The sequence below is a fragment of the Erinaceus europaeus genome, chromosome X (genome assembly GCF_950295315.1).
Source record: "Erinaceus europaeus chromosome X, mEriEur2.1, whole genome shotgun sequence".
Classification (NCBI taxonomy): Eukaryota; Metazoa; Chordata; class Mammalia; order Eulipotyphla; family Erinaceidae; genus Erinaceus; species Erinaceus europaeus.
The window spans coordinates 4730353-4740139 of NC_080185.1; positions in this window are offsets into that span (position 1 = coordinate 4730353).

Below are 9787 nucleotides of genomic sequence, written 5' to 3' on the forward strand. Positions count from 1 at the left end.
ATTTTGCAGTAGTTTACGGATACGTGTGAACATATGCTCTCTCTCACAGAAACTGTTGTATATCTAGGTTTTGGGACTTTGTTAGAAAGTGAACCACCTGAGATGGAATTAGAGTATACTATGAAAGGAAAGGTCTCACCCGAGTAATGAAACTGAAGAGTTGTCATTCCACACGTGAAGTCTCTGGACACAGTCTGAAGTGACGCATGTTGAGGTGGCAATCGTTGTGTTGTTTAGGTTGTGATCGGCAGATGCAATATTATTTGATGCCTCCATTTCTGTTTCTTTTCTTCAAACTAGTTTTGGCAATTCTAGCTGTTTTCTGGTTCCAGATAAGTGATTCTAGTTTTTGTTCTATTCTCTTAAGAAAGCTTGGTGGAACTTTAATGGGTATCACATTAAATTTATATATGGCCCTGGAGAGAATATTCATTTTGATGATATTTATTCTTCCAATCCATGATCACGGGATGTCTTTCCATTTCTTGGTATCAGTTTCTATTTCCTTTAATAGTGACTCAGTTTTCAGTATACAAGTCTTTCATTTCTTTGGTCAGGTTTACTCCTAGGTATTTTATTGATTTTGCTGCAACAATGAATGGTAGTGATTTCTGGATGTCTCACTCTTCAAATTTGGTGTTTGCATAAAGAAATGCCACTAACTTGTGTACATTGATTCTGTAGCCTGACATCTTGCTGTATTGCCTAATAACTTCCTGTAGTTTTCTGCTGGATTCTTTAGGTTTTTCTATGTATACTGTCATATCATCTGCAAATAGTGAAAGCTTGAATTTTTTCCTCTGATCTGTATTCCTTTGATTTCTTTCTCTTGCCTGATTACTATGGCAAGAACCTTCAGTACTTCACTGAAGAGTTGTGGTGATAATGGACAGCCCTGTCTAGTCCCTGAACTGTATGATGTTGGCCATAGTTTTGCTGTATATGGACTCCACTATCTTGAGTAATTTCCCTTCTATTCCCATTTTATGTTTTGAGCATGAATGGGTGTTGGATTTTGTCAAAGGCTTTCTCTGCATATATTGAGATAATCATGTGGTGTTTGGTTTTGATATTATTGATATGGTGAATGACATTGATTTACTTATGCATGTTAAACCAGCCTTGCATTCCTGGGATAAATCCCACTGATCATGATGAACAATCTTTTTGATATGCTGTTGTATCCAACTGGCCAGGATCTTGTTTTATATTTTGGCATCTATGTTCATCAGAGATATTGGTCTATAGTTTTCTTTTTTTGTTGTGTTCCTATCTGCTTTGTTTTTCTCTTGCAGCCTTTAGAATACTTTCTTTATCCTTGCTTCTTTTCATTGTAACTGTAATGTGTCTTGGTGTCTTCAAGTCTGGGTTGATTCTGTTTGGGACTCTCTGGGACTCTTGAATCTTAATGCCCTTTCTGTTGTTTATGGCTGGGAAACTTTCTTCTATTATTTCCTCTAGAATTTTTACTTCCCTTTATTCTCTTTCTTCCTCTGGTAGGCCAATTATGCAAATGTTACTTCTTTTAAGATCATCCCATATGTCTCTGTTGTTTTTTTTCAGTGTCTCTCAAGCTCTTTTTTAACTCTGTTACCTCCTTCTTAGTTTTCTCTAGCTCATTCTCTATTTGGCTAATTCTGTTTTCTGCTTCTGTTAACCTGCTTTCCCTTCCCTCAGATTCCTTCTTCAGTTAAGTTACAGTATTAGCTTTTTCTGCTAGTTGTCATTATAGCTCAGCTATTTCAGCTTTCAATTCTCTAATTACCTCAAGGTATCTGGTATTTTCCTTGAGGATCTCATCTGTTGTTTCCCTATTTTTGATAGCCCTTTCCTCAATAGTTGCCCTCATTTCTGTAACTAATAATCCTATTACTCTCTAGATAGTTCTCTTATCTATAATTGTTTCTGACTTATTTGGAGTTTCTTCTGGGGCCCTGTCCTCATTCATTGTGCTATCAGTTTTATTTGCTCTATGTTTTACCCTTTTGTTGTTGTTGTTGTGGTTTGTATTTTTTTATCCTGTCACTCTTCAGTTTTGTTGTGTGTGTACAGGCCACACTAGAGTCTTATCTCAGATGAAGTAACAAACCTCAGAAAGTGCACAAGCAGCCGAAGCAAAGATTAATGCAATTCAGTCAAAACCAGATAGTCAAACAACAGCTCCATGCTAAACACAGAAACCAACAATACAAAGGGAAAGAAAAGAGGAAAGGAAAAAAGAGAAAGAAAAGATAATGAGGAAAAGAAAGAATAGACAAGTACAAAAATAAGCTGTTACCTATAAATTCTAGAGATAGTGCAAAAAAAGAGAGAAGGAAAGAGGCAAGAGACACAGGGGGAGAGAGAGAAGAAGGAGAAGAAGAACAAGGAGGAGGAGGAGGAGGGGGAGGAGGAGGAGGAGAAGGAGAAGGAGAAGGAGAAGGAGAAGGAGAAGGAGAAGGAGAAGGAGAAGGAGAAGGAGAAGGAGAAGGAGAAGGAGAAGGAGAAGGAGAAGGAGAAGGAGAAGGAATCTACTCTAGGTCAGAATTCTACAAGTCTGATGTAGAGGTTACGTAGGGATGTAGAGGTTACATAGGCTCCTATTATGAATGTGAGCCCTAGATCAAATTGATGGAGTTTACAGTCAATAATATTTATATACTGTTCCCATATTTCAGAGCTACTGTCTTCCCTGATCCAGCTTTCTAGCCCTTTTTCCAGCCATGACATCATCTCCCCAGACAATAACGTGGCTCCACCTGCATATCAGAGGTCAGGCTCAGGCAAAAACTAATAAAGTTGTGGGCCCTTTGGCATATACCTAAAATAGACCTACTAGCTATTTCCAAAATGTAGACCCCAAACCTTCATCTGCAATATTACAGCCTTTAAGTTCATGATTAATCAACAATTTGTATGGCTGTATACGTTAACTCTTTTTCAGCCACCAGGTTTCAGATGCTACAATGATGCCAACCAGACTTCCCTGGACAGATGACCCCACCAATTTGTCCTGGAGCTCCACTTCCTCAGAGTCCTGCCCCACTATAGAAAAAGAGAGACAGGCTGAGAGTATGGATTAAACTGTCAATGCCCACGTTCAGCGTGGAAGCAATTACAGAAGCCAGACCTTCCACCTTCTGCACCCCATAATGACCCTGAATCTATACTACCAGAGGGAGAAATAATAGGAAGGTATGGGATATTGAGCTCTGGTTGTGAGAACTGTACCCCTCTTATCCTATGGTCTTGTCAGTGTTTCCATTTTATAAATAAATAAATTTTTAAAAAGAATAAAAAAAGAAAATTAGGATATGAAAATAATCACTGATTAGTATGTCAAATACATCAGAATGAACTATATATTAATGAAAAAAATAAATATGTGAATATTGTAATCATAAAAAGTATCTGTTCTGTGCTTGCTTCAGCAGTGTATATACAAAAATTGGAATGAATTTTTGAAAAAGAATAAACAGAGAAACCTAAAAGTGGTGTAATGGGAAAGATAAGATAAGATGCATACACTACGTGCAGATCAGGATTGAACCCTGGCACCATTTGTGAGGTTCTATGATACTAGAAGAAATTGTGGTGCTGTGTTGTGATATCTCTCTCTCTCTCTCTCTCTCTCTCTCTCTCTCTCTCCAAAAGTGGTGTGCAATTGTAAAGCTGCATGTATTTGAGGCCATGGCTGACTAATAATACTATAAAGAAGAGAAAGGATGAGGAGGAAGAGAAGGAGGAGGTTGTTCTAGGCAATGAAATGTAGCAAGTAGAAATTGTTCCAATAATTCAGAATCAGTTTAATATTTGTAAAATTATTATTATTATCATTGAGGAAATTAATAGAATCAAGAAAAACACATGATCATTTCAATCAACATAAAAAGAACATTTAATAAAATCCAATACCTACTCATGATAAAAAAAATCTTCAGAAAATCAGGAACAGAAAAAAAATAACAACCTAATAAAAGGAATCTACAATAAACCCCTTATCTGCTAACATACTTAGTGGTTTAAAAAAAACCTAAATGCTCTTGACTGAATATCTGGAAGAAAGAAAAGATGTTGACTTCTATTCGATGTTGCTTGGGAGGCTTGAGCCAGTGGAATAATGGAAGAAAATAAAATAAAGGCATCCAGATATGAAAGAAAGAAAACTATTTGTAGACAATATGACTGTCAATACAATTAAGAATAAGCACAAAGCTATTATAAATGAATTTAGCAGTGTTGTGGATTAATCATTATGCTACTATATATTAGCAATAAACAACTGAAAAATAAAATCTAAATGAAATTGTATTCTAAACATACATGGTAAATGAGGTTATCAGGGACAAATTGAGAAAATGAATGCAAGAGCAATATACTAAAAACCATGAAACATTGCAAGGAGGTTAAAGATACAAATAAATGTAAACAGAGCTTGTCTTTTTGTTCTTGTTGTTTTTTTATTTTTATTATAGCATTTGTGTTCTATAAAGTCACCAACAATACTGAATTAGCCAGTACAGAATTTGTGTTCCCCAGGAAGGTATAAGGTCAGATTCCTACGAGCTTCCTGTCAAAAATATTTGCATCAATTGATCAATACAAAATCGTGGTTTATGTATACTTGTGTTTAGAGACACTTTATATAATATACTTTAGATTCATTAGCATTAATTAAAGGTCAGAAATACTACTTAATTTATACATAATTAAAGCTTATATAACATGGTCAGTTTCTTAGTAAAACACATCACAGCACTCTTGCATTAAGTAACATTAGATAGAACATCAGCATTATGCTTGAAAGGCATTTAAAATAGTGAAATCATCCCTAAAATAACTCACAAAATGTTTTAGAGATAACTGATCAAATGACCCTGAATAGACTGCAAAATTAAAGTAGAAATATGTCTGAGAATTGCCTTGTACTATCTCAGCTAAAACTTTGCAAGTACACCTGACAATAACTCCTCCTTCTATTTCTTCTCCTCCTCCTCTTCATAATATTCATGAAAAGAAAGTATAAATACAGTAAGTATAAAATATTATTAACCTTATTAATTATCAGGGAAATGTTGGTTAAAATATTTTTGGACATTTTATGTTGTTTATTTGTTTTGGATAGAGACAGAGAGAAACCAAGAGGGGAAGGGAGATTAAGGAGAGAGAAAGATGGGGAGGAGGAATGGGACAAAGTCTTTTGGTGGTGGGAATGGTGTTTATGTACACACCTATCACACTGTAGTCATATAAATCACTAATTAATATGAGAGGGGAAATTAATTGAATGACTCAAACTTTTAAAATCACAGACTGAGTCTTTTTAATACATAGGCTGAGTCTTTGATATGGTGACTCTCTTAAAAGCTTAGAACAGGGAGAACAGAAGCAACAGTTGGCACAGCTATATACAAATAATGTCAAAGGACATAAATTATGGCAATGTTGTTTATGATACAGCAAATCCTAACAAAGGGATTTTTCAAAGTTAACCCAATTGCCAAATAATGTGATTATAGCAATAACTATCTATTGTCTTCTTAAACACTAAGACGGCAGGAACCTCCCGCTTCCTCTATAGAGATTATATTTCCTCCAGTCTTGAAACCTGTAGGATGGGACTCACTTTCCTGCATGCTTCTCTCAATTCATACCAAATAATATTGCATCCACCGATCCCAACCTAATCAATACTACCTCAGCGTGCTTCACTTCAGACTGTGTCCAGAGACATCAGGCATGGAATGTCAGCCCTTCACCCTCATTACTCGGGTGAGACCTTTCCTTTCATAGTATTCTCTAATTCCATTCCAGGTGGTTCACTTGCTAACGAAGTCCCAAAACCTTGATATAGACCAGGTCCCATGAGACAGTGCATATGTTCACATGTATACATAAATTAGGGAAAAATGTATACCTGAAAGCAAAAGTACACATTAGTCTGTAGTGAGTCAGTATCAAGTTCATAATGAAACAGTATCTACTTAGAGTTAGATACCCTGCTCGCCTACTTCCTATTACAGTTTTCTCACTCACTCCAAAGCTAACCTTATCAAAGCAAGGACTGTAAAAGCTGAATAAACGCAAGAGACTGGCACACTTTAACAATGATTCTTTAGTGACTGTCAGGCCATTCCGTCAGCTGGAGCCCTAGTCAGTGAGTCCTGAGATTCCCAAACAGAAATGATGGGCCCAGACCTCGAATAAATCCTCCTCTCCATTGTTACCAGTCATTTTTTATCAAGAACAACACAATAGATACCTTTGTGGTCCCACATAGGACCTTGCCCTCAACTTGGATCAACAATGGTAGAGAATATTCCATCCTCCGAAGGGAGTCTGGACAATATACTCTATGCTACACCTAAGGAAGATGGGTCCTGATATTAAGGAAGCTTGCAATGTTCCTACTTATGATCACAGAATGTGAGCTCCAATCTACAGGGATGCAGAGGTCACATAGGCTTCTAAGATGAATATGGGCCCCAGATCACATCAAATCTATGGGGTTTACAATCAGTAGTATTTATACAACTTTTCCATATTTGGGAGCTACTCTCTTCCCTGATCCAGCTTTCTGGTCCTTCTGCTAGCCATGAAATCATTTCCCCAGACAAAAATTAGGATCCATCAGCATATCAGATTTCAGGATCAGGCAAAAAAAAAAAAAAAAAAAAAAACACTAGTATAGTCACAGGCCCTTTGTAATGTAACTAAAATATGCCTACTATTTATTTACAAAATGGAGACCCCCTCAACTCTTCATCTGCACCATTCCAGCCTTTAGGTCTGTGACTGGTCAACAATTTGTTTTGCTTTGTATGTTATAGTAAGAGATTGAGAAAGAACCAGACATCCCTCTGGTACATGTGCTGCTGGGGATTGAACTCAGGACCTCATGCTTGAGAGTTCAGTGCTTTATCCACTGTGGCACCTCACAGACCACACCATTATTTTTTATTGATTTAATAATGATCAACAAGACCATAAGGTAAGAGGAGTATAAATTCCATACAGTTCTTACTACCATAGTTCTGCATCCTGTCCCCTCCATTGGAAGATTTCCTATTCTTTATCCCTCTGGGAGTATGGACCCAGAATCATTATGGGGTGCATAAGGTGGAAGGTCTGGCTTCTTTAATTGATTCTCCACTGGACATGGGCACTGGCGGGTCAATACATACTCCCAGCCTGTTTCTATCTTTCCCTAATGGGTCAGGGCTCCAGAAAGGTGAGGTTCCACAACACAGTGGTGAGGTTGTCTGCCCAGAGAAGTCAGGTTTGTGTCATGGTAGCATCTGCAACTTGGTGGCTGAAAAGCATCAAGTTATAAAGCAGAACAAAATTTTTAATAATCAGTAACCCAAAGGTAAGACTATAGCAGATCTCCACTATTCCAACCTTTGGGTCCATGATTGCTCAACAATTTGTTTGGCTTTGTATGTTAACTCTCTTTTCAGCCACCAGGTCCCAGATGCCATCAGGATGCTGGCCAGGCTTCCCTAGACTGAAGACCCCACCAATGCGTCCTGGAGCTCCGCTTCCCCAGAAACCCACCCTACTAGGGAAAGAGAGAGGCAGACTGGGAGTATGGACCGACCAGTCAACGCCCATGTTCAGCGGGGAAGCAATTACAGAAGCCAGACCGTCCACCTTCTGCAACCCACAACGACCCTGGGTCCATGCTTCCAGAGGGATAGAGAATGGCAAAGCTATCAGGGGAAGGGATGGGATATGGAGATTGGGTGGTGGGAATTATGTGGAGTTGTACCTATTCTACCCTATGGTTTTGTTAATTTATCCTTTCTTAAATAAAAAATAAATTTAAAAAAAGGCTATAGCAGATGATATTTGAGGTCTTTCTTATGTAAAAGGATAGGGAGTCTATTTTAGTTATATTCCAAAGGGGCCCATGACTTTACTAATTTTGCCTGAGCCCAACAGCTAACATGCAGGTGGGGTAAAGGTATTGTCTGGGGAGATGGTGTAAGAGTTGGGAATAGAACTAGAAAGCTTCATCAGGGAAGAGGGTACCTGCCAAATATAGGCAAAGTATATAAATACCATTAACTGTAAACCCCATCAATTTGATCTGGGCTCCATATTCATCACATGAGCCTGTGTAACCTCTGCATCACAAGACAGGGTGAAAATATTTTTACTCATATATCTCATCAAAACATATATTAAAAATAAACTACTATGATAACTCAAAAGTAAGAATTCAAAAAAATTTTGACAAGTTGGAGCCTCAGCCATGCATGATTGTACTCCCCTTAAGGTGCTTCTCAATTTAAATAGGGATAAATAGATAAATATCACAACATCAAAGCCTTTTCTGACTCTGTAGTATTCCCATGTGCTATAACATCTCCAACTTCAGATCCCAAAACCCCGCATTAAAAATGAGCAAAATCTGGGACTGAAACTGAAACTATGAGGCCTTGGGCATGAAAGTCTTCTGCATGACCATTGTAGTCCCTCTCATCCTCTCAACTCCACATTTTAGAAAATGTGGGAGTGTTCTAGGGAAGAAGTAAAGTCAAGGAGATTTCTAGCCTTCAGTTCTTAGTGTTCAAGGTCTCTTATTTCTATGATTTATGTCTGTTACCAAGTTACTTGCCTTACCCAGAAAGAAGACTATGAGATGGTTTCACTCATATTGCAATATAAAGAATTGGAATACATGAACTTGTAAGAGAAAAAGTAGTGAAACTGTTGCTAATACTCTTAGAAAAGTATGGTGGCTATGGGGCAGAACAGGGCATGAGCACAGAACCACGGTGGTGGGTTCAGTATGGAACTATGCAATGTTATGATCTTGTGAAACCATTATCAATTCACTAACACAAATGAATTTTAAAATATAGTAAACTGGACAAATGATGCAAGCAAATACTTTAGCAAGTACTATATATAATTTGGAGGAAAGAACATGAAAGAATATTTGTAGATGAAAAATTGTACTCATATGTCAACTGTACTATAAATCATTAACTTCCCAATAAAACAATTTTTGTAGGAAAAACAAGCACGGGTTTATTGAGATAAACTCTAGATCATCACTTCCTGGGAGCTAGGAAGACAGATTTATTCTTACCTCGGAATCTCCTGATTCTGTATTCTTGGCCTGGATTGCCCTTCTTGTTGGTCTACTAAGAGTATCTTGTTTTTTCAAAGATTTTGTTTATTTATTAGTGAGAAATATAGCAGGAGAGAAAGAACCAGACATCATTCTGGTACATGTGCTGCCAGGGATTGAACTCAGGACCTCATGCTTGGAAGTCTAATGCTTTTTATCCACTGAGCCACTTCCTAGATCACCTATCACCTTCTTTATGAAGATTTCCTTGAGCAGTTGCGTTTGGTGAGTCTCAGGGGAGTCCTCTCTTCCCTTCAGCCATCCCCTTGTTGGTGAAACAGACTGGAGGTGGTGTCTCAACTGGTAAACTGCCATACTGTTACCAGCCACTTAACCTCTCCCTAGGTGCCTCTCTGTCCATGAGCCACAGGTGTTTGCAGTCACTGCTGATTTTATGGGTACCTGAAGTTGTTCTATTCCTGTCTTATTGCGGTCCCAGGTGCTCTCCTTTGGTATTCCTAGTTGACCTGGGAAAGGAGAAGAGAGAAACACAGCTTTTGCTGCTCCCCCAATAAAACAATTTTTAAAAAGAAAAAATGATATGCATCATTGTTGTTCTTCAGGGAAATACAAGTAAAATTTCAGTAAAACTCTCTCTCTCTCTCATTAACTGAACTAAAATTTAAAATTTTGAAAATTCCAGGGATGTAGAGCAATGGACATTCA